Source organism: Rhamphochromis longiceps, linkage group LG1 (assembly GCF_057381845.1).
Source record: "Rhamphochromis longiceps isolate RC_006_pf linkage group LG1, R_longiceps_female_GT1.1, whole genome shotgun sequence".
NCBI lineage: Eukaryota > Metazoa > Chordata > Actinopteri > Cichliformes > Cichlidae > Rhamphochromis > Rhamphochromis longiceps.
Window position 1 is genome coordinate 19,953,647 of NC_140557.1, and position 5,982 is coordinate 19,959,628.

The 5,982-nt window shown below is 36.0% G+C and overlaps 1 long non-coding RNA gene across 1 annotated transcript; it reads right to left on the reverse strand.

Moving 5' to 3' along the window:
* Positions 1-1,797: 1,797 nt before the first annotated feature.
* LOC146678640 (uncharacterized) lies at positions 1,798-2,778 on the reverse strand. The gene is made up of 2 exons (XR_014912395.1): positions 2,629-2,778; positions 1,798-2,046 (listed from the first exon to the last, which is right to left on the reverse strand). It is a non-coding gene; the product is annotated as an uncharacterized LOC146678640 (long non-coding RNA).
* Positions 2,779-5,982: the final 3,204 nt, after the last annotated feature.

Genomic DNA, 5,982 nt, shown 5'->3' on the forward strand with positions numbered 1-5,982 from the left:
CTGTTTGGAGTGAGTGAAAAGCATTAAAAGGAGAAAAATCTGTTGATGAAAATGCAACACAATCCTGACAATGCACATCAGCTTCATTGATTTGATAAGTGTGAGCTGAGGTGCTTTGCTGGAACTCATGACTTGCATCTTTGGGGAGGTTTATGCTGCATATTTTGTTTCTCAACACACAAAATTCACCTAAGTCTATGTCTATGTGAATTAATTATAACTAACAAACAAACAAAAACATTAAGCTGAATGCATAACAACCACTGGTTCTATTTCTTATATGGAAAATATTTCAGGGTTGAGGTTATGATGATTCCTCTATGTGCAGTTTTTGCTTTCTAGATTCAGTGAGTCATGTAGGAAAAGTAGTTCTCCTGATTCTGGGGGTAGACGAGAACTTTAGGGCAGTGATGGCGTAAATTAAAAAATACAAACACACGAAAACAATAATTAAAAAATTGAAAAAGTTGAGAAATCTGAAATAATTAATCCCCAGCTGCAGAGTATGTTTGTTGCACTTGGACACCACTGCCCAGAAGAAAGTGGGTATGTCCTTAAAGATGATGACCAGAAGCCTCACGAGACTGTAGTCACAGTGATAAGAGTTTATAAACAATGTGGAAATATAGGCCATGCTTGCTGTTCTTCATCTAATTTTCAAACACTGTCAGATACATTTCTTTCTGTTTTTAGTATGGCTGATATTGTCCCATAATTTATCCGCTCCTGTTCTTTGAGCCTCTCCTCTTTAAGTTACATGTTTTCAAGCTTCTATAAGCCATCTCCTCATTTTTGTTCTACCACCATCAATGCCCCGACTCTGGAGGAAGTCCAGTCTCTGCCTCTTGCAATTCACTACTATAATTTACTGGACAACATAGAATGTTTTGTAATTTTCCCTCTGTACTTTGAATCACTTGAATTAAAGACTTTCAGCTTTAATTCAAATGATTTTATAAAAATTCTGCATGAACTGTTTAGAAATTACAGACATTTTTACACACAGTCTCCTATTTTCAGAGGCACAGCCCTGTACACTTCCCAGTTCATCCTGCTGCTTCCATAAAGACTAGTTATGATGTTCCACTGCCAACCAAACATGCGCATGTTTGACATGAGGCATACTTCAGATCATGAGCTCGTTCTGTACTTCTCCATACTTTCCTCCTCCCATCATTCTGGTACAAGTTAATATTGCTTCCATCTGTCCAAAGAACCGTGCAGGCTCTTAGATGTTTTCTGGCAAAGTCTAATTTGGCCTTGTTTTCGAGTGTTTTGCACCTTCATGTAAACCCTCTGTATTTACAGTAATGAAAGCTTCCTGTGATGGTAGACTTTGTTATGCCGACCTCCTTGTGATTGTTTAAATGTTGTGAAATTGTTTTTCTTAACCATGCAGTACTACTTATGGCGTTGTATAAGTAATACTGAATTGAATTGAAACAAATACTTTTATCTAGGATGTCACTCTACACAGCAAATCCAGCATGTCCAAATTAACACTGTCGGATTTGATTTCAACACTATTAAAGTGTCTATATGGGTCCACACCAGAGTGTTAATTTAACTCTTTTTGGAGAGTTGGTACGTTAACTCTGATTTAGTGTTAAACACCAAATCTGTCTGGAGTTGATAATTTAACACTTGGTGTTAAGAGTTTATATATTAACTCTCAAAGAGTATTTTAGTTTAACTACGTAAGAGTTATCTTCTAATTCATTCTAAAAAGCGGGAATTTTACTGTTCTGAACTTCTAGAAATTTCTTTTGGAAATAAACATTTACTAAAAAGATGCAATGGTTTTTGAAAAACATTTATTCTGAACTGTGCACCCCAATTTCAAAACATTTTCTGAAAGATGTAACAGTATACATGTTCTCACTTTCATTAGAATTTTGTTTATCAAAAGGTCTGACATGGTAAATGCAAATAACAGCATTCTCATCACTTATTTCTTCAATACAATATGCATGTCCTTCATTCATCCCTTTGTGGAACTTCAACGCACTTCTGCTCTCCCCCATATTCCATCTTCACAAGCATATCCTGTGTGGAGATTGAATAAAAATTAGTTGACACTAATTAATGGCACAAATAATCCAGTAAACAATTGCAGCACAGTAAAAAAAAAGGAATCCTCTTTGAGCCATTACTTGTGTAAAGTATTTTCCCAAAAGACAAAGACACAGGCAACAGGTAATACTGAACTAAATGTAAAACCTCAACCTTTTTCATTTTAACCTAAACCGTGTGCACAAAACTCTGGAGGGATCTAAATGCTAACGTAGAACCCAGTCAGGACGTCTGCTACTGCTGTTTGCTCGTTGTTGTTTTTTTATGGGCGATCGTTTTCAGGCTTCAAGTAGCACCATTACACCAACATTTCACATTCTACACATTGTTTTAGGTGTATTTGACCAAAAGTTTGACTGAAAATTCACATGCAAGCTTTTTTTCAAGGCTGTGGTATTTGCCCGCAAACAATACCTTTCAGCTAGCTAAAACAGAATATTATGCTATCAGCGAGCAACATGGCTAATGCCTTTCACACAGCTTTGTCTCAACTTCAAAGAGCCACAGAAGTAAAAGCTAATAACAATTGAAACAATCTTTGAAAAAATGACTTACCAAGCATGGCAAACAACTCAAATATGTAGAGCAAAATGTTCTGAAACGGCTTCACTTCAGCTTCGATTGGAGCCGTGCTGGGGGCGGAGTCTGTGAATTTACTCTGTTGGTGTCATAGCCCCTCTAGGAGTTCAGAGTTAAGAGGTCAAGAGTTAATGTTTCCATTTTAACACCTCCAGATTTGACAGAGAAACACTCATTTTTAACACTCGATTTTAACTACTATCATTTTACACCTCAGAGTTACATTAAAAGAATGTGACTCTGCTTAGAGTAAAATTAACTCTACTTTTGCAAGGAGACTATTAACACCAAAAAATTTAACACTTTTGAATTTGCTGTGTAGGATGCTGCTTCCTGCTGGAGCATACTGGTCACTATATTTTGCACTATATTTTGCTCCGAATTCCAAAGGATTTCTCCAGATTTCAACTATTGTCCAAAATGGCCTTGGACAAATATAAAGGTAGAAAAGAGTCATGTCATCTGGGAGCTCAAAAAGTTTTCTTTTTCAACTTGTTTAATCTCAAATCCTCTTAGGTAACCATTACGCTGGATGCTAGTTTGAAAAAGGAAACAAACCTTTTGGGTACTTCTAATTTATAGCACACCTCTGTTTCTGAGTAACATGTGTGCTTAATTTTCTGCACACTTTTACTAACTAGACTGTCTGCAAACAGGTTTTTAGCTTTGTCTTGTTATTATATCAACCCTTGGCACTAAATGTACCAGAGATAAATAGTTAAAACTGTGGAAAACTAATAAAAAACAAGCATTTTAGCCACACACATGCTAATTTGAGACACAGATGACAAACACGTTTTTCTGCTTACGTTGTCCCACTTTGTCTGTGTTATTCAGTGTTTCTCATCGTCTTCGTGCATTTTCCTTTCCATTGCCACACAGCTGTACTTAATTCCAGGAAAACGCACATAGCTTTTATTTACAGCTAGCAACTCTTGTGCAGTTGTAGATGTGTTGTATCGCAGTCCAACCCCCACCCACCCTTTCTCCTAAGTGTATTATGTAAAGTAGACAATAAAAACGGTTTCATAACAGGTTGCTTTTTTGCCTCCTCAGTGCTTAATTATGAATTTCTGCTTAAAATACTATAATAATTTTACGCTGTATGCTTTTAGATGACTTAATTTGAATAGTAAAAGACTACCAATGCTGCTTCTGTTTTATTTTGAAGTCCCTTTTGTAGCACGGGCGCTACTGCCTTTTCAAAAAAATATAAAAACAAATTGTTCCGAAAGTCAGTCGAAACACTGGCCTGAATTCAAAACAAAATGAAAACGCAATAATAATATACGCCCAATCTAAGCAGAGCGGTCGTTAAACAAATATGATTTCACCGCACGACAATAAAATGTGTTCGAACAGAAGACACGGATGATGACTCTTCTGACAGTTTAAGCTGTTGGATGGTCCCCAGCTTGAGAGCCACATGGAAACATACATCTTACAAAACACTTGGTTTTGTGGAAATTCCACACAAGACAAAATGTCCTTTTCTTCCTTATGTGGTACATTATGTACCAAAAAGTGCACTTTCCCCATTTGTAATGTTAATATTTACCAGGTTACTGAATCTTAAAATATTAACACTTTCACAAAAGTAGTGCAAACAGATAAATCTCGAGTTGACCTCATTTTGTATTATTTATATCGCTAGAAAACCTGCTGTCTTTTAAAAGGTCAGAGACGTGGTTCCAGGTTTGAGCCAGATGTTGCTCTGAGTTCAGAAAAAGTGCTAGAGAAGACTGAGACGAAGTGAGCTGCAGTTTATAAAGTCTTGCTTTTCTGCTATTTTCCTTGTTATGTGTCCAAAAATCATTGGTAAATCTCAGGCTGGCTTCAAACTGAAAGGAGGCAGGTCGTGGAATCAAGTTTTACACTGTGCATATTTGTTTAGGGAAAGAGGTATCAGAGGTGAACTAGATTTAAAGGTTATTGCAGGATATTTGCTACAGGAAGGCAAAGAAACTTTCACAGAAACTTTAATCATTTGCCTTAATTTATTACTACCCAACATTTTAACTGTATAAACGAACGCATTTCTGAAGATCTGTCTTTTAGTACTTATTGTAATGTCTTTCAGAATGTGCATTAGCTCCAGCAAATGAGTGTATCATGTAAATTTATGTCTTGGATTAAGAAGGCTTCTAATCTGGTCACTGGCAGTGGTGTCTTGAAAGTCAGTTATGACAGAGAGAGGATTAAAGTCATCAGGCATACAGATGGAGAACAGACATCATGCAGGCAAACAAGCCGTGAAGTTGCTGGATCCTGTATGTGAATTGCATCATATAAAGCATCATAAAGTCTAGACGCATAAATAACACATGAATGACTCACTAATAGATCCTAGCAGGGTAATTCCATCTCAAATCAACCAATTTTCAGAACACTTCCTGCTCAGCTATCTCCATTTTTGTTACAATGTTTATAGCACAGTGTTTGAACATATATAATACGTGCTGTGAAATTTTAGCTTCATATATCAACTACTTTTCAAGATATATTTTTTTGAAAAACTGTCACTTTTTGCAGCAATGTTTGAACATTAATATATCACAGAATATTAGGATAAAAGCCTGAAATCTTCACCAGTTGTTCTTACCATCAAAATTAATCAGGATCTGTAGTTTGGGACAGAAGCATCAAAAATTGCCGGACTATTGGATTGTTAAGAAATGAAGATGAATAAAAGTCCAGCATTTCAGCACCAGTGTTGGTCAAGTTACTTGAAAAAAGTAATCAGTAACTAATTACTGATTACTTCCCCCAAAAAGTAATCCCGTTACTTTACTGATTACTTATTTTCAAAAGTAATTAATTACTTAGTTACTTTTTAAAAACACGATTTACAACCTGAAGAGGTGATAAAGTGATCTCTCAGCCCAATTCTACTTTTTCTACATAATCCATCATACAAAATGTAATCAAATGGAAAAGTCTCTTTTTTTAACTTGTTTTATCAGTTTTAATCTTTTAACTTTATGCATCAAGCAAAAATTTAATTATATGCAACATTCTCTGAGTTGAATAAATGAGTTTAACATTTAAACCTATTTTCTGCACATTCCAGCACATAAAATAAAATATTTTTTTTGTTTACACTCACTCTTTCAAATAGATGCAAGTAAAACACAGCAGAAAATAAATAAAGTCAAAGACTCAGCGGTCCTGTTGCTCTATTTTCACCTGTAAAGCAGGACTGCGGTAGGCGGAGGTTTACCCTGGTGCAGGTGTGCAGCGGTCAGTGGAAGGATATGGCAGTGTCTCTGTGAGTTTCCCATTACATCGTTCCGCTCTCGGTGCTTGCTTGGAAGTTTAGGGTTTTTTTTC